The sequence below is a fragment of the Anabrus simplex genome, chromosome 1 (genome assembly GCF_040414725.1).
Source record: "Anabrus simplex isolate iqAnaSimp1 chromosome 1, ASM4041472v1, whole genome shotgun sequence".
In the NCBI taxonomy this organism is placed as follows: domain Eukaryota; kingdom Metazoa; phylum Arthropoda; class Insecta; order Orthoptera; family Tettigoniidae; genus Anabrus; species Anabrus simplex.
In genome coordinates, this window is record NC_090265.1 from 155,542,962 (window position 1) to 155,564,516 (window position 21,555).

General features: G+C 46.4%; 24 non-coding genes across 24 annotated transcripts; all 24 read right to left on the reverse strand.

Annotated features, from left to right (window-relative positions):
* Positions 1 to 616: 616 nt before the first annotated feature.
* Positions 617 to 736, reverse strand: TRNAL-CAA (transfer RNA leucine (anticodon CAA)). Its single transcript has 2 exons — positions 699 to 736; positions 617 to 661 (listed from the first exon to the last, which is right to left on the reverse strand). It is a non-coding gene; the product is annotated as a tRNA-Leu (tRNA).
* Positions 737 to 1,679: 943 nt separating this feature from the next.
* TRNAW-CCA (transfer RNA tryptophan (anticodon CCA)) lies at positions 1,680 to 1,751 on the reverse strand. The gene has a single exon. It is a non-coding gene; the product is annotated as a tRNA-Trp (tRNA).
* Positions 1,752 to 2,382: 631 nt separating this feature from the next.
* Positions 2,383 to 2,502, reverse strand: TRNAL-CAA (transfer RNA leucine (anticodon CAA)). The gene is made up of 2 exons: positions 2,465 to 2,502; positions 2,383 to 2,427 (listed from the first exon to the last, which is right to left on the reverse strand). It is a non-coding gene; the product is annotated as a tRNA-Leu (tRNA).
* Positions 2,503 to 3,444: 942 nt separating this feature from the next.
* TRNAW-CCA (transfer RNA tryptophan (anticodon CCA)) lies at positions 3,445 to 3,516 on the reverse strand. The gene has a single exon. It is a non-coding gene; the product is annotated as a tRNA-Trp (tRNA).
* A 631-nt stretch (positions 3,517 to 4,147) lies between these two features.
* Positions 4,148 to 4,267, reverse strand: TRNAL-CAA (transfer RNA leucine (anticodon CAA)). The gene is made up of 2 exons: positions 4,230 to 4,267; positions 4,148 to 4,192 (listed from the first exon to the last, which is right to left on the reverse strand). It is a non-coding gene; the product is annotated as a tRNA-Leu (tRNA).
* Positions 4,268 to 5,210: 943 nt separating this feature from the next.
* Positions 5,211 to 5,282, reverse strand: TRNAW-CCA (transfer RNA tryptophan (anticodon CCA)). The gene has a single exon. It is a non-coding gene; the product is annotated as a tRNA-Trp (tRNA).
* A 614-nt stretch (positions 5,283 to 5,896) lies between these two features.
* Positions 5,897 to 6,016, reverse strand: TRNAL-CAA (transfer RNA leucine (anticodon CAA)). The gene is made up of 2 exons: positions 5,979 to 6,016; positions 5,897 to 5,941 (listed from the first exon to the last, which is right to left on the reverse strand). It is a non-coding gene; the product is annotated as a tRNA-Leu (tRNA).
* Positions 6,017 to 6,959: 943 nt separating this feature from the next.
* On the reverse strand, positions 6,960 to 7,031 carry TRNAW-CCA (transfer RNA tryptophan (anticodon CCA)). The gene has a single exon. It is a non-coding gene; the product is annotated as a tRNA-Trp (tRNA).
* Positions 7,032 to 7,683: 652 nt separating this feature from the next.
* TRNAL-CAA (transfer RNA leucine (anticodon CAA)) lies at positions 7,684 to 7,803 on the reverse strand. Its single transcript has 2 exons — positions 7,766 to 7,803; positions 7,684 to 7,728 (listed from the first exon to the last, which is right to left on the reverse strand). It is a non-coding gene; the product is annotated as a tRNA-Leu (tRNA).
* A 943-nt stretch (positions 7,804 to 8,746) lies between these two features.
* TRNAL-CAA (transfer RNA tryptophan (anticodon CCA)) lies at positions 8,747 to 8,818 on the reverse strand. Its single transcript has one exon. It is a non-coding gene; the product is annotated as a tRNA-Leu (tRNA).
* A 631-nt stretch (positions 8,819 to 9,449) lies between these two features.
* Positions 9,450 to 9,569, reverse strand: TRNAL-CAA (transfer RNA leucine (anticodon CAA)). Its single transcript has 2 exons — positions 9,532 to 9,569; positions 9,450 to 9,494 (listed from the first exon to the last, which is right to left on the reverse strand). It is a non-coding gene; the product is annotated as a tRNA-Leu (tRNA).
* Positions 9,570 to 10,512: 943 nt separating this feature from the next.
* Positions 10,513 to 10,584, reverse strand: TRNAW-CCA (transfer RNA tryptophan (anticodon CCA)). Its single transcript has one exon. It is a non-coding gene; the product is annotated as a tRNA-Trp (tRNA).
* A 631-nt stretch (positions 10,585 to 11,215) lies between these two features.
* Positions 11,216 to 11,335, reverse strand: TRNAL-CAA (transfer RNA leucine (anticodon CAA)). Its single transcript has 2 exons — positions 11,298 to 11,335; positions 11,216 to 11,260 (listed from the first exon to the last, which is right to left on the reverse strand). It is a non-coding gene; the product is annotated as a tRNA-Leu (tRNA).
* Positions 11,336 to 12,278: 943 nt separating this feature from the next.
* On the reverse strand, positions 12,279 to 12,350 carry TRNAW-CCA (transfer RNA tryptophan (anticodon CCA)). Its single transcript has one exon. It is a non-coding gene; the product is annotated as a tRNA-Trp (tRNA).
* Positions 12,351 to 12,964: 614 nt separating this feature from the next.
* On the reverse strand, positions 12,965 to 13,084 carry TRNAL-CAA (transfer RNA leucine (anticodon CAA)). The gene is made up of 2 exons: positions 13,047 to 13,084; positions 12,965 to 13,009 (listed from the first exon to the last, which is right to left on the reverse strand). It is a non-coding gene; the product is annotated as a tRNA-Leu (tRNA).
* Positions 13,085 to 14,027: 943 nt separating this feature from the next.
* TRNAW-CCA (transfer RNA tryptophan (anticodon CCA)) lies at positions 14,028 to 14,099 on the reverse strand. The gene has a single exon. It is a non-coding gene; the product is annotated as a tRNA-Trp (tRNA).
* Positions 14,100 to 14,751: 652 nt separating this feature from the next.
* TRNAL-CAA (transfer RNA leucine (anticodon CAA)) lies at positions 14,752 to 14,871 on the reverse strand. Its single transcript has 2 exons — positions 14,834 to 14,871; positions 14,752 to 14,796 (listed from the first exon to the last, which is right to left on the reverse strand). It is a non-coding gene; the product is annotated as a tRNA-Leu (tRNA).
* Positions 14,872 to 15,814: 943 nt separating this feature from the next.
* TRNAW-CCA (transfer RNA tryptophan (anticodon CCA)) lies at positions 15,815 to 15,886 on the reverse strand. Its single transcript has one exon. It is a non-coding gene; the product is annotated as a tRNA-Trp (tRNA).
* Positions 15,887 to 16,500: 614 nt separating this feature from the next.
* Positions 16,501 to 16,620, reverse strand: TRNAL-CAA (transfer RNA leucine (anticodon CAA)). The gene is made up of 2 exons: positions 16,583 to 16,620; positions 16,501 to 16,545 (listed from the first exon to the last, which is right to left on the reverse strand). It is a non-coding gene; the product is annotated as a tRNA-Leu (tRNA).
* Positions 16,621 to 17,563: 943 nt separating this feature from the next.
* Positions 17,564 to 17,635, reverse strand: TRNAW-CCA (transfer RNA tryptophan (anticodon CCA)). Its single transcript has one exon. It is a non-coding gene; the product is annotated as a tRNA-Trp (tRNA).
* A 652-nt stretch (positions 17,636 to 18,287) lies between these two features.
* On the reverse strand, positions 18,288 to 18,407 carry TRNAL-CAA (transfer RNA leucine (anticodon CAA)). Its single transcript has 2 exons — positions 18,370 to 18,407; positions 18,288 to 18,332 (listed from the first exon to the last, which is right to left on the reverse strand). It is a non-coding gene; the product is annotated as a tRNA-Leu (tRNA).
* Positions 18,408 to 19,350: 943 nt separating this feature from the next.
* TRNAL-CAA (transfer RNA leucine (anticodon CAA)) lies at positions 19,351 to 19,422 on the reverse strand. The gene has a single exon. It is a non-coding gene; the product is annotated as a tRNA-Leu (tRNA).
* Positions 19,423 to 20,053: 631 nt separating this feature from the next.
* On the reverse strand, positions 20,054 to 20,173 carry TRNAL-CAA (transfer RNA leucine (anticodon CAA)). The gene is made up of 2 exons: positions 20,136 to 20,173; positions 20,054 to 20,098 (listed from the first exon to the last, which is right to left on the reverse strand). It is a non-coding gene; the product is annotated as a tRNA-Leu (tRNA).
* A 943-nt stretch (positions 20,174 to 21,116) lies between these two features.
* TRNAW-CCA (transfer RNA tryptophan (anticodon CCA)) lies at positions 21,117 to 21,188 on the reverse strand. Its single transcript has one exon. It is a non-coding gene; the product is annotated as a tRNA-Trp (tRNA).
* Between the last annotated feature and the right edge of the window lie 367 nt (positions 21,189 to 21,555).

Genomic DNA, 21,555 nt, shown 5'->3' on the forward strand with positions numbered 1-21,555 from the left:
CTCTCTAAAGGTCTTTAGAGCAAGGACAGATACAACCCAAGCATTTTATGATAACTGGTTCGGGGACACATCCGTTGAAGTTTGAAACAGTTGCAAGAACACAACGGATGCAGTTACTGTGCCGCCCAACAACCGATCAATTAACGTTTCACAATAATTAGACCCCGAACTTTCAGGCAGTAACTTAGTCATTAGGAAATGTAGTTGTCCGGATCACCGGGCTGGATCCCTCGCTGAGCCGAGGGAAAAAAATCACCGTGGAGAGTAAAACGATTAATTAAATAATAATAGACTGTAGTTCAACACAATTACATTTCTTGTGTGTTTCTCAAATGAACGATGTCGTGAACCTCAACAACATAGCTGACTACATCAACTCCTTCACCGATATCGATTGCTCCAGTCTCTTAAGTACGGCCAGAATTCGGGAGATAGTGTGTTCGAACCACACTGTCGATAGGCCTGAAGATGGTTTTCCGTGGTTTGCTACGACCGCTTCCTTCAAAGTCCTAGCCCTTTCCTGTCCCATCGTCGCCATAAGACCTATCTGTGTCGGTGCGACGTAAAGCCAATAGCAAATAAGATAACTCTTTCAGGAAATAAACGGCAAAACTTTTGTCAGGAGTGGGATTCGAACCCACGCCCTCAGAGAGGACCAGAATTCTTCCGACCTGAGCGATTCAGGCAAGGGAAACTACCTTGAGTCTGGCGCCTTAGACCCCTCGGCCATCCTGACATACAAACAGCTGTGCACCAAGATAGTGACTTGCTATTGATGAAACAATTCATGCTGCGGAGATTTTACGCACAATTTAGCGCGAGTAATTCGTAGTCAAGATTTGAAAAAGGATTAATTGGCCTGTATACAGAACGTTACATTAAATAATTAATTCATTCGCCCCTATGCTAAACGATCATAGTTACTACCGCCTAATATACAATGTGTGTTGAAGACAATGTGAAAAGCGATACGTGATCGTATTCCTTATCTGCTTAACATCCAGGGTCGGATTTTCCCACGGCCTCAGCCAGGTATACACCTGTACCGTCTCAACGGCAGTGTCCTGGGCCGTGAGTCATTGGTTAGGGGATACAACTGTAAAGGATTACCAATACCTCACCCAGGCGGCCTCACCCGCTATGCTGAACAGGTTCCTGTCGTGGGAATGGCACGATTGGAAGGGATAGAGAAGGAAGCGGCCGTGGCCTTAAGTTAGGTACCAACTCGGAATTTGCCTGGAAGAGAAGTGGGAAGCACAAAAAACCACTCCGAGTATGTCTAAGGTAGGAAACGAACCTACGTTTACTCGCTTGACTTCCCGAGGCTTAGTGGGCCCAGTTCTAGTCTTCGTACCACATTTCACATTTCATTGCAGCGCCGGGAATCGAACCCGTGCTTCCAGGGGTGGCAGCTAATCACGCTAACCATAACGCCACAGTGGCGGAGCAAAAAATAATAAAAAATAAAAAGGTAATCCATTTCGGATGACGACCCACATTTGCTACACCTCGCATTTAACGTTTGACATCTACATCTCAACATCATCTGTTCGGAAAACAGGACTTTAGGACAGAACTACAGTGATATCGTGTGATTCTCTTCCCTCCCTTAGGTCCTACGTGCTAGCTGAGCTCTTCGCCGATGTACGGTGAGCTAATGAACGCACATTAAAAACACTTGACCCCGACGTGATTTGAACACGCAACCTTCTGATCTGGAGTCAGACGCGCTACCGTTGCGCCACGGAGTCGCCGATACGCCTCGGCTCTCTAAAGGTCTTTAGAGCAAGGACAGATACAACGCGAGCATTTTATCATAACTGGTTCGGGGACACATCCGTTGTAGTTTGACACAATTGCAAGAACACAACGGATGCAGTTACTGTGCCGCCCAAGAACCGATCAATTAACGTTTCAGAATAATTAGACCCCGAACTTTCAGGCAGTAACTTAGTCATTAGGAAATGTAGTTGTCCGGATCACCGGGCTGGATCCCTCGCTGTGCCGAGGGAAAAAAATCACCGTGGAGAGTAAAGCGATTAAATAAATAATAATAGAATGTAGTTCAACACAATTACATTTCTTGTGTGTTTCTCAAATGAACGATGTCGTGAACCTCAACAACATAGCTGACTACATCAACTCCTTCACCGATATCGATTGCTGCAGTCGCTTAAGTACGGCTAGAATTCGGGAGATAGTGTGTTCGAACCACACTGTCGATAGGCCTGAAGATGGTTTTCCGTGGTTTGCTACGACCGCTTCCTTCAAAGTCCTAGCCCTTTCCTGACCCATCGTCGCCATAACACCTATCTGTGTCGGTGCAACGTAAAGCCAATAGCAAATAAGATAACTCTTTCAGGAAATAAACGGCAAAAATTTTGTCAGGAGTGGGATTCGAACCCACGCCCTCAGAGTGGACCAGAATTCTTCGGACCTGAGTGATTCAGGCAAGGGAAACTGCCTTGAGTCTGGCGCGTTAGACCGCTCGGCCATCCTGACATACAAACAGCCATGCACCAAGATAGTGACTTGCTATTGATGAAACAATTCATGCTGCGGAGATTTTACGCACAATTTAGCGCGAGTAATTCGTAGTCAAGATTTGAAAAAGGATAAATTGGCCTGTATACAGAACGTTACATTAAATAATTAATTCATTCGCCCCTATGCTAATCGATCATAGTTACTACCGCCTAATATACAATGTGTGTTGAAGACAATGTGAAAAGCGATACGTGATCGTATTCTTTATCTGCTTAACCTCCAGGGTCGGATTTTCCCACGGCCTCAGCCATGTATACACCTGTACCGTCTCAACGGCAGTGTCCTGGGCCGTGAGTCATTGGTTAGGGGATACAACTGTAAAGGATTACCAATACCTCACCCAGGCGGCCTCACCCGCTATGCTGAACAGGTTCCTGTCGTGGGAATGGGACGATTGGAAGGGATAGAGAAGGAAGCGGCCGTGGCCTTAAGTTAGGTACCAACTCGGAATTTGCCTGGAAGAGAAGTGGGAAGCACAAAAAACCACTCCGAGTATGTCTAAGGTGGGAAACGAACCTACGTCTACTCGCTTGACTTCCCGAGGCTTAGTGGGCCCCGTTCCAGTCTTCGTACCACATTTCACATTTCATTGCAGCGCCGGGAATCGAACCCGTGCTTCCAGGGGTGGCAGCTAATCACGCTAACCATAACGCCACAGTGGCGGAGCAAAAAATAAAAAAAAATAAAAAGGTAATCCATTTCTGATGACAACCCACATTTGCTACACCTCGAATTAACGTTTGACATCTACATCTCAACATCATCTGTTCGGAAAACAGGACTTTAGGACAGGACTACAGTGATATCGTGTGATTCTCTTCCCTCCCTTAGGTCCTACGTGCTAGCTGAGCTCTTCGCTGATGTACGGTGAGCTAATGAACGCACATTAAAAACACTTGACCCCGACGTGATTTGAACACGCAACCTTCTGATCTGGAGTCAGACGCGCTACCGTTGCGCCACGGAGTCGCCCATACGCCTCGGCTCTCTAAAGGTCTTTAGAGCAAGGACAGATACAACCCAAGCATTTTATCATAACTGGTTCGGGGACACATCCGTTGTAGTTTGAAACAGTTGCAAGAATACAACGGATGCAGTTACTGTGCCGCCCAACAACCGATCAATTAACGTTTCAGAATAATTAGACCCCGAACTTTCAGGCAGTAACTTAGTCATTAGGAAATGTAGTTGTCCGGATCACCGGGCTGGATCCCTCGCTGTGCCGATGGAAAAAAATCACCGTGGAGAGTAAAGCGATTAATTAAATAATAATAGACTGTAGTTCAACACAATTACATTTCTTGTGTGTTTCTCAAATGAACGATGTCGTGAACCTCAACAACATAGCTGACTACATCAACTCCTTCACCGATATTGATTGCTCCAGTCTCTTAAGTACGGCCAGAATTCGGGAGATAGTGTGTTCGAACCACACTGTCGATAGGCCTGAAGATGGTTTTCCGTGGTTTGCTACGACCGCTTCCTTCAAAGTCCTAGCCCTTTCCTGTCCCATCGTCGCCATAAGACCTATCTGTGTCGGTGCGACGTAAAGCCAATAGCAAATAAGATAACTCTTTCAGGAAATAAACGGCAAAAATTTTGTCAGGAGTGGGATTCGAACCCACGCCCTCAGAGAGGACCAGAATTCTTCGAACCTGAGTGATTCAGGCAAGGGAAACTGCCTTGAGTCTGGCGCCTTAGACCGCTCGGCCATCCTGACATACAAACAGCTGTGCACCAAGATAGTGACTTGCTATTGATGAAACAATTCATGCTGCGGAGATTTTACGCACAATTTAGCGCGAGTAATTCGTAGTCAAGATTTGAAAAAGGATAAATTGGCCTGTATACAGAACGTTACATTAAATAATTAATTCATTCGCCCCTATGCTAAACTATCATAGTTACTACCGCCTAATATACAATGTGTGTTGAAGACAATGTGAAAAGCGATACGTGATCGTATTCTTTATCTGCTTAACCTCCAGGGTCGGATTTTCCCACGGCCTCAGCCAGGTATACACCTGTACCGTCTCAACGGCAGTGTCCTGGGCCGTGAGTCATTGGTTAGGGGATACAACTGTAAAGGATTACCAATACCTCACCCAGGCGGCCTCACCCGCTATGCTGAACAGGTTCCTGTCGTGGGAATGGGACGATTGGAAGGGATAGAGAAGGAAGCGGCCGTGGCCTTAAGTTAGGTACCAACTCGGAATTTGCCTGGAAGAGAAGTGGGAAGCACAAAAAACCACTCCGAGTATGTCTAAGGTGGGAAACGAACCTACGTCTACTCGCTTGACTTCCCGAGGCTTAGTGGACCCCGTTCCAGTCTTCGTACCACATTTCACATTTCATTGCAGCGCCGGGAATCGAACCCGTGCTTCCGGGGGTGGCAGCTAATCACGCTAACCATAACACCACAGTGGCGGAGCAAAAAATAAAAAAAAATAAAAAGGTAATCCATTTCTGATGACGACCCACATTTGCTACACCTCGCATTTAACGTTTGACATCTACATCTCAACATCATCTGTTCGGAAAACAGGACTTTAGGACAGGACTACAGTGATATCGTGTGATTCTCTTCCCTCCCTTAGGTCCTACGTGCTAGCTGACCTCTTCGCCGATGTACGGTGAGCTAATGAACGCACATTAAATACACTTGACCCCGACGTGATTTGAACACGCAACCTTCTGATCTGGAGTCAGACGCGCTACCGTTGCGCCACGGAGTCGCCGATACTCCTCGGCTCTCTAAAGGTCTTTAGAGCAAGGACAGATACAACCCAAGCATTTTATCATAACTGGTTCGGGGACACATCCGTTGTAGTTTGACACAGTTGCAAGAACACAACGGATGCCGTTACTGTGCCGCCCAACAACCGATCAATTAACGTTTCAGAATAATTAGACCCCGAACTTTCAGGCAGTAACTTAGTCATTATTAAATGTAGTTGTCCGGATCACCGGGCTGGATCCCTCGCTGTGCCGAGGGAAAAAAGTCACCCTGGAGAGTAAAGCGATTAAATAAATAATAATAGACTGTAGTTCAACACAATTACATTTCTTGTGTGTTTCTCAAATGAACGATGTCGTGAACCTCAACAACATAGCTGACTACATCAACTCCTTCACCGATATCGATTGCTGCAGTCGCTTAAGTAGGCCAGAATTCGGGAGATAGTGTGTTCGAACCACACTGTCGATAGGCCTGAAGATGGTTTTCCGTGGTTTGCTACGACCGCTTCCTTTCCTGACCCATCGTCGCCATAACACCTATCTGTGTCGGTGCAACGTAAAGCCAATAGCAAATAAGAAGACTCTTTCAGGAAATAAACGGCAAAAATTTTGTCAGGAGTGGGATTCGAACCCACGCCCTCAGAGAGGACCAGAATTCTTCGGACCTGAGTGATTCAGGCAAGGAAAACTGCCTTGAGTCTGGCGCCTTAGACCGCTCGGCCATCCTGACATACAAACAGCCATGCACCAAGATAGTGACTTGATATTGATGAAACAATTCATGCTGCGGAGATTTTACGCACAATTTAGCGCGAGTAATTCGTATTCAAGATTTGAAAAAGGATAAATTGCCCTGTATACAGAACGTTACATTAAATAATTAATTCATTCGCCCCTATGCTAAACGATCATAGTTACTACCGCCTAATATACAATGTGTGTTGAAGACAATGTGAAAAGCGATACGTGATCGTATTCTTTATCTGCTTAACCTCCAGGGTCGGATTTTCCCTCGGCCTCAGCCAGGTATACACCTGTACCGTCTCAACGGCAGTGTCCTGGGCCGTGAGTCATTGGTTAGGGGATACAACTGTAAAGGATTACCAATACCTCACCCAGGCGGCCTCACCCGCTATGCTGAACAGGTTCCTGTCGTGGGAATGGGACGATTGGAAGGGATAGAGAAGGAAGCGGCCGTGGCCTTAAGTTAGGTACCAACTCGGAATTTGCCTGGAAGAGAAGTGGGAAGCACAAAAAACCACTCCGAGTATGTCTAAGGTGGGAAACGAACATACGTCTACTCGCTTGACTTCCCGAGGCTTAGTGGACCCCGTTCCAGTCTTCGTACCACATTTCACATTTCATTGCAATGCCGGGAATCGAACCCGTGCTTCCGGGGGTAGCAGCTAATCACGCTAACCATAACACCACAGTGGCGGAGCAAAAAATAATAAAAAATAAAAAGGTAATCCATTTCTGATGACGACCCACATTTGCTACACCTCGCATTTAACGTTTGACATCTACATCTCAACATCATCTGTTCGGAAAACAGGACTTTAGGACAGGACTACAGTGATATCGTGTGATTCTCTTCCCTCCCTTAGGTCCTACGTGCTAGCTGAGCTCTTCGCCGATGTACGGTGAGCTAATGAACGCACATTAAAAACACTTGACCCCGACGTGATTTGAACACGCAACCTTCTGACCTGGAGTCAGACGCGCTACCGTTGCGCCACGGAGTCGCCGATACGCCTCGGCTCTCTAAAGGTCTTTAGAGCAAGGACAGATACAACCCAAGCATTTTATGATAACTGGTTCGGGGACACATCCGTTGAAGTTTGAAACAGTTGCAAGAACACAACGGATGCAGTTACTGTGCCGCCCAACAACCGATCAATTAACGTTTCAGAATAATTAGACCCCGAACTTTCAGGCAGTAACTTAGTCATTAGGAAATGTAGTTGTCCGGATCACCGGGCTGGATCCCTGGCTGAGCCGAGGGAAAAAAATCACCGTGGAGAGTAAAACGATTAATTAAATAATAATAGACTGTAGTTCAACACAATTACATTTCTTGTGTGTTTCTCAAATGAACGTATCAACTTATGCTCAGAACGATGTCGTGAACCTCAACAACATAGCTGACTACATCAACTCCTTCACCGATATCGATTGCTGCAGTCGCTTAAGTACGGCCAGAATTCGGGAGATAGTGTGTTCGAACCACACTGTCGATAGGCCTGAAGATAGTTTTCCGTGGTTTGCTACGACCGCTTCCTTCAAAGTCCTAGCCCTTTCCTGACCCATCGTCGCCATAACACCTATCTGTGTCGGTGCAACGTTAAGCCAATAGCAAATAAGATAACTCTTTCAGGAAATAAACGGCAGAAATTTTGTCAGGAGTGGGATTCGAACCCACGCCCTCAGAGAGGACCAGAATTCTTCGGACCTGAGTGATTCAGGCAAGGGAAACTGCCTTGAGTCTGGCGCCTTAGACCGCTCGGCCATCCTGACATACAAACAGCCATGCACCAAGATAGTGTCTTGCTATTGATGAAACAATTCATGCTGCGGAGATTTTACGCACAATTTAGCGCGAGTAATTCGTATTCAAGATTTGAAAAAGGATAAATTGGCCTGTATACAGAACGTTACATTAAATAATTAATTCATTCGCCCCTATGCTAAACGATCATAGTTACTACCGCCTAATATACAATGTGTGTTGAAGACAATGTGAAAAGCGATACGTGATCGTATTCTTTATCTGCTTAACCTCCAGGGTCGGATTTTCCCACGGCCTCAGCCAGGTATTCACCTGTACCGTCTCAACGGCAGTGTCCTGGGCCGTGAGTCATTGGTTAGGGGATACAACTGTAAAGGATTACCAATACCTCACCCAGGCGGCCTCACCCGCTATGCTGAACAGGTTCCTGTCGTGGGAATGGGACGATTGGAAGGGATAGAGGAGGAAGCGGCCGTGGCCTTAAGTTAGGTACCAACTCGGAATTTGCCTGGAAGAGAAGTGGGAAGCACAAAAAACCACTCCGAGTATGTCTAAGGTGGGAAACGAACCTACGTCTACTCGCTTGACTTCCCGAGGCTTAGTGGACCCCGTTCCAGTCTTCGTACCACATTTCACATTTCATTGCAGCGCCGGGAATCGAACCCGTGCTTCCGGGGGTGGCAGCTAATCACGCTAACCATAACACCACAGTGGCGGAGCAAAAAATAATAAAAAGTAAAAAGGTAATCCATTTCTGATGACGACCCACATTTGCTACACCTCGCATTTAACGTTTGACATCTACATCTCAACATCATCTGTTCGGAAAACAGGACTTTAGGACAGGACTACAGTGATATCGTGTGATTCTCTTCCCTCCCTTATGTCCTACATGCTAGCTGAGCTCTTCGCCGATGTACGGTGAGCTAATGAACGCACATTAAAAACACTTGACCCCGACGTGATTTGAACACGCAACCTTCTGATCTTGAGTCAGACGCGCTACCGTTGCGCCACGGAGTCGCCGATACGCCTCGGCTCTCTAAAGGTCTTTAGAGCAAGGACAGATACAACCCAAGCATTTTATCATAACTGGTTCGGGGACACATCCGTTGAAGTTTGAAACAGTTGCAAGAACACAACGGATGCAGTTACTGTGCCGCCCAACAACCGATCAATTAACGTTTCAGAATAATTAGACCCCGAACTTTCAGGCAGTAACTTAGTCATTAGGAAATGTAGTTGTCCGGATCACCGGGCTGGATCCCTCGCTGAGCCGAGGGAAAAAAATCACCGTGGAGAGTAAAACGATTAATTAAATAATAATAGACTGTAGTTCAACACAATTACATTTCTTGTGTGTTTCTCAAATGAACGATGTCGTGAACCTCAACAACATAGCTGACTACATCAACTCCTTCACCGATATCGATTGCTCCAGTCTCTTAAGTACGGCCAGAATTCGGGAGATAGTGTGTTCGAACCACACTGTCGATAGGCCTGAAGATGGTTTTCCGTGGTTTGCTACGACCGCTTCCTTCAAAGTCCTAGCCCTTTCCTGTCCCATCGTCGCCATAAGACCTATCTGTGTCGGTGCGACGTAAAGCCAATAGCAAATAAGATAACTCTTTCAGGAAATAAACGGCAAACCTTTTGTCAGGAGTGGGATTCGAACCCACGCCCTCAGAGAGGACCAGAATTCTTCGGACCTGAGTGATTCAGGCAAGGGAAACTACCTTGAGTCTGGCGCCATAGACCCCTCGGCCATCCTGACATACAAACAGCTGTGCACCAAGATAGTGACTTGCTATTGATGAAACAATTCATGCTGCGGAGATTTTACGCACAATTTAGCGCGAGTAATTCGTAGTCAAGATTTGAAAAAGGATTAATTGGCCTGTATACAGAACGTTACATTAAATAATTAATTCATTCGCCCCTATGCTAAACGATCATAGTTACTACCGCCTAATATACAATGTGTGTTGAAGACAATGTGAAAAGCGATACGTGATCGTATTCCTTATCTGCTTAACATCCAGGGTCGGATTTTCCCACGGCCTCAGCCAGGTATACACCTGTACCGTCTCAACGGCAGTGTCCTGGGCCGTGAGTCATTGGTTAGGGGATACAACTGTAAAGGATTACCAATACCTCACCCAGGCGGCCTCACCCGCTATTCTGAACAGGTTCCTGTCGTGGGAATGGCACGATTGGAAGGGATAGAGAAGGAAGCGGCCGTGGCCTTAAGTTAGGTACCAACTCGGAATTTGCCTGGAAGAGAAGTGGGAAGCACAAAAAAACACTCCGAGTATGTCTAAGGTGGGAAACGAACCTACGTTTACTCGCTTGACTTCCCGAGGCTTAGTGGACCCCGTTCCAGGCTTCGTACCACATTTCACATTTCATTGCAGCGCCGGGAATCAAACCCGTGCTTCCGGGGGTGGCAGCTAATCACGCTAACTATAACACCACAGTGGCGGAGCAAAAAATAATAAAAAATAAAAAGGTAATCCATTTCTGATGACGACCCACATTTGCTACACCTCGCATTTAACGTTTGACATCTACATCTCAACATCATCTGTTCGGAAAACAGGACTTCAGGACAGGACTACAGTGATATCGTGTGATTCTCTTCCCTCCCTTAGGTCCTACGTGCTAGCTGAGCTCTTCGCTGATGTACGGTGAGCTAATGAACGCACATTAAAAACACTTGACCCCGACGTGATTTGAACACGCAACCTTCTGATCTGGAGTCAGACGCGCTACCGTTGCGCCACGGAGTCGCCGATACGCCTCGGCTCTCTAAAGGTCTTTAGAGCAAGGACAGATACAACCCAAGCATTTTATCATAACTGGTTCGGGGACACATCCGTTGTAGTTTGAAACAGTTGCAAGAATACAACGGATGCAGTTACTGTGCCGCCCAACAACCGATCAATTAACGTTTCAGAATAATTAGACCCCGAACTTTCAGGCAGTAACTTAGTCATTAGGAAATGTAGTTGTCCGGATCACCGGGCTGGATCCCTCGCTGTGCCGATGGAAAAAAATCACCGTGGAGAGTAAAGCGATTAATTAAATAATAATAGACTGTAGTTCAACACAATTACATTTCTTGTGTGTTTCTCAAATGAACGATGTCGTGAACCTCAACAACATAGCTGACTACATCAACTCCTTCACCGATATTGATTGCTCCAGTCTCTTAAGTACGGCCAGAATTCGGGAGATAGTGTGTTCGAACCACACTGTCGATAGGCCTGAAGATGGTTTTCCGTGGTTTGCTACGACCGCTTCCTTCAAAGTCCTAGCCCTTTCCTGTCCCATCGTCGCCATAAGACCTATCTGTGTCGGTGCGACGTAAAGCCAATAGCAAATAAGATAACTCTTTCAGGAAATAAACGGCAAAAATTTTGTCAGGAGTGGGATTCGAACCCACGCCCTCAGAGAGGACCAGAATTCTTCGAACCTGAGTGATTCAGGCAAGGGAAACTGCCTTGAGTCTGGCGCCTTAGACCGCTCGGCCATCCTGACATACAAACAGCTGTGCACCAAGATAGTGACTTGCTATTGATGAAACAATTCATGCTGCGGAGATTTTACGCACAATTTAGCGCGAGTAATTCGTAGTCAAGATTTGAAAAAGGATTAATTGGCCTGTATACAGAACGTTACATTAAATAATTAATTCATTCGCCCCTATGCTAAACGATCATAGTTACTACCGCCTAATATACAATGTGTGTTGAAGACAATGTGAAAAGCGATACGTGATCGTATTCTTTATCTGCTTAACCTCCAGGGTCGGATTTTCCCACGGCCTCAGCCAGGTATACACCTGTACCGTCTCAACGGCAGTGTCCTGGGCCGTGAGTCATTGGTTAGGGGATACAACTGTAAAGGATTACCAATACCTCACCCAGGCGGCCTCACCCGCTATGCTGAACAGGTTCCTGTCGTGGGAATGGGACGATTGGAAGGGATAGAGAAGGAAGCGGCCGTGGCCTTAAGTTAGGTACCAACTCGGAATTTGCCTGGAAGAGAAGTGGGAAGCACAAAAAACCACTCCGAGTATGTCTAAGGTGGGAAACGAACCTACGTCTACTCGCTTGACTTCCCGAGGCTTAGTGGACCCCGTTCCAGTCTTCGTACCACATTTCACATTTCATTGCAGCGCCGGGAATCGAACCCGTGCTTCCGGGGGTGGCAGCTAATCACGCTAACCATAACACCACAGTGGCGGAGCAAAAAATAAAAAAAAATAAAAAGGTAATCCATTTCTGATGACGACCCACATTTGCTACACCTCGCATTTAACGTTTGACATCTACATCTCAACATCATCTGTTCGGAAAACAGGACTTTAGGACAGGACTACAGTGATATCGTGTGATTCTCTTCCCTCCCTTAGGTCCTACGTGCTAGCTGACCTCTTCGCCGATGTACGGTGAGCTAATGAACGCACATTAAATACACTTGACCCCGACGTGATTTGAACACGCAACCTTCTGATCTGGAGTCAGACGCGCTACCGTTGCGCCACGGAGTCGCCGATACTCCTCGGCTCTCTAAAGGTCTTTAGAGCAAGGACAGATACAACCCAAGCATTTTATCATAACTGGTTCGGGGACACATCCGTTGTAGTTTGACACAGTTGCAAGAACACAACGGATGCCGTTACTGTGCCGCCCAACAACCGATCAATTAACGTTTCAGAATAATTAGACCCCGAACTTTCAGGCAGTAACTTAGTCATTATTAAATGTAGTTGTCCGGATCACCGGGCTGGATCCCTCGCTGTGCCGAGGGAAAAAAGTCACCCTGGAGAGTAAAGCGATTAAATAAATAATAATAGACTGTAGTTCAACACAATTACATTTCTTGTGTGTTTCTCAAATGAACGATGTCGTGAACCTCAACAACATAGCTGACTACATCAACTCCTTCACCGATATCGATTGCTGCAGTCGCTTAAGTAGGCCAGAATTCGGGAGATAGTGTGTTCGAACCACACTGTCGATAGGCCTGAAGATGGTTTTCCGTGGTTTGCTACGACCGCTTCCTTTCCTGACCCATCGTCGCCATAACACCTATCTGTGTCGGTGCAACGTAAAGCCAATAGCAAATAAGAAGACTCTTTCAGGAAATAAACGGCGAAAATTTTGTCAGGAGTGGGATTCGAACCCACGCCCTCAGAGAGGACCAGAATTCTTCGGACCTGAGTGATTCAGGCAAGGAAAACTGCCTTGAGTCTGGCGCCTTAGACCGCTCGGTCATCCTGACATACAAACAGCCATGCACCAAGATAGTGACTTGATATTGATGAAACAATTCATGCTGCGGAGATTTTACGCACAATTTAGCGCGAGTAATTCGTATTCAAGATTTGAAAAAGGATAAATTGGCCTGTATACAGAACGTTACATTAAATAATTAATTCATTCGCCCCTATGCTAAACGATCATAGTTACTACCGCCTAATATACAATGTGTGTTGAAGACAATGTGAAAAGCGATACGTGATCGTATTCTTTATCTGCTTAACCTCCAGGGTCGGATTTTCCCTCGGCCTCAGCCAGGTATACACCTGTACCGTCTCAACGGCAGTGTCCTGGGCCGTGAGTCATTGGTTAGGGGATACAACTGTAAAGGATTACCAATACCTCACCCAGGCGGCCTCACCCGCTATGCTGAACAGGTTCCTGTCGTGGGAATGGGACGATTGGAAGGGATAGAGAAGGAAGCGGCCGTGGCCTTAAGTTAGGTACCAACTCGGAATTTGCCTGGAAGAGAAGTGGGAAGCACAAAAAACCACTCCGAGTATGTCTAAGGTGGGAAACGAACCTACGTCTACTCGCTTGACTTCCCGAGGCTTAGTGGACCCCGTTCCAGTCTTCGTACCACATTTCACATTTCATTGCAGCGCCGGGAATCGAACCCGTGCTTCCGGGGGTAGCAGCTAATCACGCTAACCATAACACCACAGTGGCGGAGCAAAAAATAATAAAAAATAAAAAGGTAATCCATTTCTGATGACGACCCACATTTGCTACACCTCGCATTTAACGTTTGACATCTACATCTCAACATCATCTGTTCGGAAAACAGGACTTTAGGACAGGACTACAGTGATATCGTGTGATTCTCTTCCCTCCCTTAGGTCCTACGTGCTAGCTGAGCTCTTCGCCGATGTACGGTGAGCTAATGAACGCACATTAAAAACACTTGACCCCGACGTGATTTGAAAACGCAACCTTCTGATCTGGAGTCAGACGCGCTACCGTTGCGCCACGGAGTCGCCGATACGCCTCGGCTCTCTAAAGGTCTTTAGAGCAAGGACAGATACAACCCAAGCATTTTATGATAACTGGTTCGGGGACACATCCGTTGAAGTTTGAAACAGTTGCAAGAACACAACGGATGCAGTTACTGTGCCGCCCAACAACCGATCAATTAACGTTTCAGAATAATTAGACCCCGAACTTTCAGGCAGTAACTTAGTCATTAGGAAATGTAGTTGTCCGGATCACCGGACTGGATCCCTGGCTGAGCCGAGGGAAAAAAATCACCGTGGAGAGTAAAACGATTAATTAAATAATAATAGACTGTAGTTCAACACAATTACATTTCTTGTGTGTTTCTCAAATGAACGTATCAACTTATGCTCAGAACGATGTCGTGAACCTCAACAACATAGCTGACTACATCAACTCCTTCACCGATATCGATTGCTGCAGTCGCTTAAGTACGGCCAGAATTCGGGAGATAGTGTGTTCGAACCACACTGTCGATAGGCCTGAAGATAGTTTTCCGTGGTTTGCTACGACCGCTTCCTTCAAAGTCCTAGCCCTTTCCTGACCCATCGTCGCCATAACACCTATCTGTGTCGGTGCAACGTTAAGCCAATAGCATATAAGATAACTCTTTCAGGAAATAAACGGCAGAAATTTTGTCAGGAGTGGGATTCGAACCCACGCCCTCAGAGAGGACCAGAATTCTTCGGACCTGAGTGATTCAGGCAAGGGAAACTGCCTTGAGTCTGGCGCCTTAGACCGCTCGGCCATCCTGACATACAAACAGCCATGCACCAAGATAGTGTCTTGCTATTGATGAAACAATTCATGCTGCGGAGATTTTACGCACAATTTAGCGCGAGTAATTCGTATTCAAGATTTGATAAAGGATGAATTGGCCTGTATACAGAACGTTACATTAAATAATTAATTCATTCGCCCCTATGCTAAACGATCATAGTTACTACCGCCTAATATACAATGTGTGTTGAAGACAATGTGAAAAGCGATACGTGATCGTATTCTTTATCTGCTTAACCTCCAGGGTCGGATTTTCCCACGGCCTCAGCCAGGTATACACCTGTACCGTCTCAACGGCAGTGTCCTGGGCCGTGAGTCATTGGTTAGGGGATACAACTGTAAAGGATTACCAATACCTCACCCAGGCGGCCTCACCCGCTATTCTGAACAGGTTCCTGTCGTGGGAATGGCACGATTGGAAGGGATAGAGAAGGAAGCGGCCGTGGCCTTAAGTTAGGTACCAACTCGGAATTTGCCTGGAAGAGAAGTGGGAAGCACAAAAAACCACTCCGAGTATGTCTAAGGTGGGAAACGAACCTACGTCTACTCGCTTGACTTCCCGAGGCTTAGTGGACCCCGTTCCAGTCTTCGTACCACATTTCACATTTCATTGCAGCGCCGGGAATCGAACCCGTGCTTCCGGGGGTGGCAGCTAATCACGCTAACCATAACACCACAGTGGCGGAGCAAAAAATAAAAAAAAATAAAAAGGTAATCCATTTCTGATGACGACCCACATTTGCTACACCTCGCATTTAACGTTTGACATCTACATCTCAACATCATCTGTTCGGAAAACAGGACTTTAGGACAGGACTACAGTGATATCGTGTGATTCTCTTCCCTCCCTTAGGTCCTACGTGCTAGCTGACCTCTTCGCCGATGTACGGTGAGCTAATGAACGCACATTAAATACACTTGACCCCGACGTGATTTGAACACGCAACCTTCTGATCTGGAGTCAGACGCGCTACCGTTGCGCCACGGAGTCGCCGATACTCCTCGGCTCTCTAAAGGTCTTTAGAGCAAGGACAGATACAACCCAAGCATTTTATCATAACTGGTTCGGGGACACATCCGTTGTAGTTTGACACAGTTGCAAGAACACAACGGATGCCGTTACTGTGCCGCCCAACAACCGATCAATTAACGTTTCAGAATAATTAGACCCCGAACTTTCAGGCAGTAACTTAGTCATTATTAAATGTAGTTGTCCGGATCACCGGGCTGGATCCCTCGCTGTGCCGAGGGAAAAAAGTCACCCTGGAGAGTAAAGCGATTAAATAAATAATAATAGACTGTAGTTCAACACAATTACATTTCTTGTGTGTTTCTCAAATGAACGATGTCGTGAACCTCAACAACATAGCTGACTACATCAACTCCTTCACCGATATCGATTGCTGCAGTCGCTTAAGTAGGCCAGAATTCGGGAGATAGTGTGTTCGAACCACACTGTCGATAGGCCTGAAGATGGTTTTCCGTGGTTTGCTACGACCGCTTCCTTTCCTGACCCATCGTCGCCATAACACCTATCTGTGTCGGTGCAACGTAAAGCCAATAGCAAATAAGAAGACTCTTTCAGGAAATAAACGGCGAAAATTTTGTCAGGAGTGGGATTCGAACCCACGCCCTCAGAGAGGACCAGAATTCTTCGGACCTGAGTGATTCAGGCAAGGAAAACTGCCTTGAGTCTGGCGCCTTAGACCGCTCGGCCATCCTGACATACAAACAGCCATGCACCAAGATAGTGACTTGATATTGATGAAACAATTCATGCTGCGGAGATTTTACGCACAATTTAGCGCGAGTAATTCGTATTCAAGATTTGAAAAAGGATAAATTGGCCTGTATACAGAACGTTACATTAAATAATTAATTCATTCGCCCCTATGCTAAACGATCATAGTTACTACCGCCTAATATACAATGTGTGTTGAAGACAATGTGAAAAGCGATACGTGATCGTATTCTTTATCTGCTTAACCTCCAGGGTCGGATTTTCCCTCGGCCTCAGCCAGGTATACACCTGTACCGTCTCAACGGCAGTGTCCTGGGCCGTGAGTCATTGGTTAGGGGATACAACTGTAAAGGATTACCAATACCTCACCCAGGCGGCCTCACCCGCTATGCTGAACAGGTTCCTGTCGTGGGAATGGGACGATTGGAAGGGATAGAGAAGGAAGCGGCCGTGGCCTTAAGTTAGGTACCAACTCGGAATTTGCCTGGAAGAGAAGTGGGAAGCACAAAAAACCACTCCGAGTATGTCTAAGGTGGGAAACGAACCTACGTCTACTCGCTTGACTTCCCGAGGCTTAGTGGACCCCGTTCCAGTCTTCGTACCACATTTCACATTTCATTGCAGCGCCGGGAATCGAACCCGTGCTTCCGGGGGTAGCAGCTAATCACGCTAACCATAACACCACAGTGGCGGAGCAAAAAATAATAAAAAATAAAAAGGTAATCCATTTCTGATGACGACCCACATTTGCTACACCTCGCATTTAACGTTTGACATCTACATCTCAACATCATCTGTTCGGAAAACAGGACTTTAGGACAGGACTACAGTGATATCGTGTGATTCTCTTCCCTCCCTTAGGTCCTACGTGCTAGCTGAGCTCTTCGCCGATGTACGGTGAGCTAATGAACGCACATTAAAAACACTTGACCCCGACGTGATTTGAAAACGCAACCTTCTGATCTGGAGTCAGACGCGCTACCGTTGCGCCACGGAGTCGCCGATACGCCTCGGCTCTCTAAAGGTCTTTAGAGCAAGGACAGATACAACCCAAGCATTTTATGATAACTGGTTCGGGGACACATCCGTTGAAGTTTGAAACAGTTGCAAGAACACAACGGATGCAGTTACTGTGCCGCCCAACAACCGATCAATTAACGTTTCAGAATAATTAGACCCCGAACTTTCAGGCAGTAACTTAGTCATTAGGAAATGTAGTTGTCCGGATCACCGGACTGGATCCCTGGCTGAGCCGAGGGAAAAAAATCACCGTGGAGAGTAAAACGATTAATTAAATAATAATAGACTGTAGTTCAACACAATTACATTTCTTGTGTGTTTCTCAAATGAACGTATCAACTTATGCTCAGAACGATGTCGTGAACCTCAACAACATAGCTGACTACATCAACTCCTTCACCGATATCGATTGCTGCAGTCGCTTAAGTACGGCCAGAATTCGGGAGATAGTGTGTTCGAACCACACTGTCGATAGGCCTGAAGATAGTTTTCCGTGGTTTGCTACGACCGCTTCCTTCAAAGTCCTAGCCCTTTCCTGACCCATCGTCGCCATAACACCTATCTGTGTCGGTGCAACGTTAAGCCAATAGCATATAAGATAACTCTTTCAGGAAATAAACGGCAGAAATTTTGTCAGGAGTGGGATTCGAACCCACGCCCTCAGAGAGGACCAGAATTCTTCGGACCTGAGTGATTCAGGCAAGGGAAACTGCCTTGAGTCTGGCGCCTTAGACCGCTCGGCCATCCTGACATACAAACAGCCATGCACCAAGATAGTGTCTTGCTATTGATGAAACAATTCATGCTGCGGAGATTTTACGCACAATTTAGCGCGAGTAATTCGTATTCAAGATTTGATAAAGGATAAATTGGCCTGTATACAGAACGTTACATTAAATAATTAATTCATTCGCCCCTATGCTAAACGATCATAGTTACTACCGCCTAATATACAATGTGTGTTGAAGACAATGTGAAAAGCGATACGTGATCGTATTCTTTATCTGCTTAACCTCCAGGGTCGGATTTTCCCACGGCCTCAGCCAGGTATTCACCTGTACCGTCTCAACGGCAGTGTCCTGGGCCGTGAGTCATTGGTTAGGGGATACAACTGTAAAGGATTACCAATACCTCACCCAGGCGGCCTCACCCGCTATGCTGAACAGGTTCCTGTCGTGGGAATGGGACGATTGGAAGGGATAGAGGAGGAAGCGGCCGTGGCCTTAAGTTAGGTACCAACTCGGAATTTGCCTGGAAGAGAAGTGGGAAGCACAAAAAACCACTCCGAGTATGTCTAAGGTGGGAAACGAACCTACGTCTACTCGCTTGACTTCCCGAGGCTTAGTGGACCCCGTTCCAGTCTTCGTACCACATTTCACATTTCATTGCAGCGCCGGGAATCGAACCCGTGCTTCCGGGGGTGGCAGCTAATCACGCTAACCATAACACCACAGTGGCGGAGCAAAAAATAATAAAAAGTAAAAAGGTAATCCATTTCTGATGACGACCCACATTTGCTACACCTCGCATTTAACGTTTGACATCTACATCTCAACATCATCTGTTCGGAAAACAGGACTTTAGGACAGGACTACAGTGATATCGTGTGATTCTCTTCCCTCCCTTATGTCCTACATGCTAGCTGAGCTCTTCGCCGATGTACGGTGAGCTAATGAACGCACATTAAAAACACTTGACCCCGACGTGATTTGAACACGCAACCTTCTGATCTTGAGTCAGACGCGCTACCGTTGCGCCACGGAGTCGCCGATACGCCTCGGCTCTCTAAAGGTCTTTAGAGCAAGGACAGATACAACCCAAGCATTTTATCATAACTGGTTCGGGGACACATCCGTTGAAGTTTGAAACAGATGCAAGAACACAACGGATGCAGTTACTGTGCCGCCCAACAACCGATCAATTAACGTTTCAGAATAATTAGACCCCGAACTTTCAGGCAGTAACTTAGTCATTAGGAAATGTAGTTGTCCGGATCACCGGGCTGGATCCCTCGCTGAGCCGAGGGAAAAAAATCACCGTGGAGAGTAAAACGATTAATTAAATAATAATAGACTGTAGTTCAACACAATTACATTTCTTGTGTGTTTCTCAAATGAACGATGTCGTGAACCTCAACAACATAGCTGACTACATCAACTCCTTCACCGATATCGATTGCTCCAGTCTCTTAAGTACGGCCAGAATTCGGGAGATAGTGTGTTCGAACCACACTGTCGATAGGCCTGAAGATGGTTTTCCGTGGTTTGCTACGACCGCTTCCTTCAAAGTCCTAGCCCTTTCCTGTCCCATCGTCGCCATAAGACCTATCTGTGTCGGTGCGACGTAAAGCCAATAGCAAATAAGATAACTCTTTCAGGAAATAAACGGCAAACCTTTTGTCAGGAGTGGGATTCGAACCCACGCCCTCAGAGAGGACCAGAATTCTTCGGACCTGAGTGATTCAGGCAAGGGAAACTACCTTGAGTCTGGCGCCTTAGACCCCTCGGCCATCCTGACATACAAACAGCTGTGCACCAAGATAGTGACTTGCTATTGATGAAACAATTCATGCTGCGGAGATTTTACGCACAATTTAGCGCGAGTAATTCGTAGTCAAGATTTGAAAAAGGATTAATTGGCCTGTATACAGAACGTTACATTAAATAATTAATTCATTCGCCCCTATGCTAAACGATCATAGTTACTACCGCCTAATATACAATGTGTGTTGAAGACAATGTGAAAAGCGATACGTGATCGTATTCCTTATCTGCTTAACATCCAGGGTCGGATTTTCCCACGGCCTCAGCCAGGTATACACCTGTACCGTCTCAACGGCAGTGTCCTGGGCCGTGAGTCATTGGTTAGGGGATACAACTGTAAAGGATTACCAATACCTCACCCAGGCGGCCTCACCCGCTATTCTGAACAGGTTCCTGTCGTGGGAATGGCACGATTGGAAGGGATAGAGAAGGAAGCGGCCGTGGCCTTAAGTTAGGTACCAACTCGGAATTTGCCTGGAAGAGAAGTGGGAAGCACAAAAAAACACTCCGAGTATGTCTAAGGTGGGAAACGAACCTACGTTTACTCGCTTGACTTCCCGAGGCTTAGTGGACCCCGTTCCAGGCTTCGTACCACATTTCACATTTCATTGCAGCGCCGGGAATCAAACCCGTGCTTCCGGGGGTGGCAGCTAATCACGCTAACTATAACACCACAGTGGCGGAGCAAAAAATAATAAAAAATAAAAAGGTAATCCATTTCTGATGACGACCCACATTTGCTACACCTCGCATTTAACGTTTGACATCTACATCTCAACATCATCTGTTCGGAAAACAGGACTTTAGGACAGGACTACAGTGATATCGTGTGATTCTCTTCCCTCCCTTAGGTCCTACGTGCTAGCTGAGCTCTTCGCCGATGTACGGTGAGCTAATGAACGCACATTAAAAACACTTGACCCCGACGTGATTTGAACACGCAACCTTCTGATCTGGAGTCAGACGCGCTACCGTTGCGCCACGGAGTCGCCGGTACGCCTCGGCTCTCTAAAGGTCTTTAGAGCAAGGACAGATACAACCCAAGCATTTTATCATAACTGGTTCGGGGACACATCCGTTGTAGTTTGACACAGTTGCAAGAACACAACGGATGCCGTTACTGTGCCGCCCAACAACCGATCAATTAACGTTTCAGAATAATTAGACCCCGAACTTTCAGGCAGTAACTTAGTCATTAGGAAATGTAGTTGTCCGGATCACCGGGCTGGATCCCTCGCTGTGCCGAGGGAAAAAAATCACCGTGGAGAGTAAAGCGATTAAATAAATAATAATAGACTGTATTTCAACACAATTACATTTCTTGTGTGTTTCTCAAATGAACGATGTCGTGAACCT